Source organism: Apaloderma vittatum, unplaced genomic scaffold (genome assembly GCF_000703405.1).
Source record: "Apaloderma vittatum isolate BGI_N311 unplaced genomic scaffold, ASM70340v1 scaffold16738, whole genome shotgun sequence".
In the NCBI taxonomy this organism is placed as follows: domain Eukaryota; kingdom Metazoa; phylum Chordata; class Aves; order Trogoniformes; family Trogonidae; genus Apaloderma; species Apaloderma vittatum.
This window is the reverse complement of record NW_009730350.1, coordinates 841-1158: the sequence shown is the minus strand read 5'-3', so window position 1 is coordinate 1158 and position 318 is coordinate 841. Positions and strand designations below refer to the sequence as shown.

General features: G+C 58.5%; 1 protein-coding gene across 1 annotated transcript in view; it reads left to right on the top strand.

The window, feature by feature from the left end:
• The window catches only part of LOC104277958 (isocitrate dehydrogenase [NAD] subunit beta, mitochondrial-like), a gene marked incomplete at both ends in the record, with an annotated part of 1366 nt that overhangs the window by 535 nt on the left and 513 nt on the right, over window positions 1-318 (top strand). The window lies entirely within an intron of this gene.

Genomic DNA, 318 nt, shown 5'->3' with positions numbered 1-318 from the left:
TGTTCTATCACTAATCCCCCTGGAGAAGAGCCCAGCACCAACCTCTCTACAACGTCCTTTCAGGTAGTTGCAGAGAGTGAGGAGGTCTCCCCTCAACCTCCTCTTCTTCACACTCAACAGCCCCAGCTCCTTCCATCGCTCTCCATGAGATTTACTCTCCAGGCCCTTCCCCAGCTCCGTTGCCCTCCCCTGCACTCGCTCCAGCTGAGGTTGGAAAAGTCTTAAGGTCACTAAGTCCGACCAGGGGCCCAGCTCCCCCTTCCCCTGCCTGGTTTAAGGGCCGTGTCCCGGCTGCCCCATAAAACGCGCCGTGTGGCG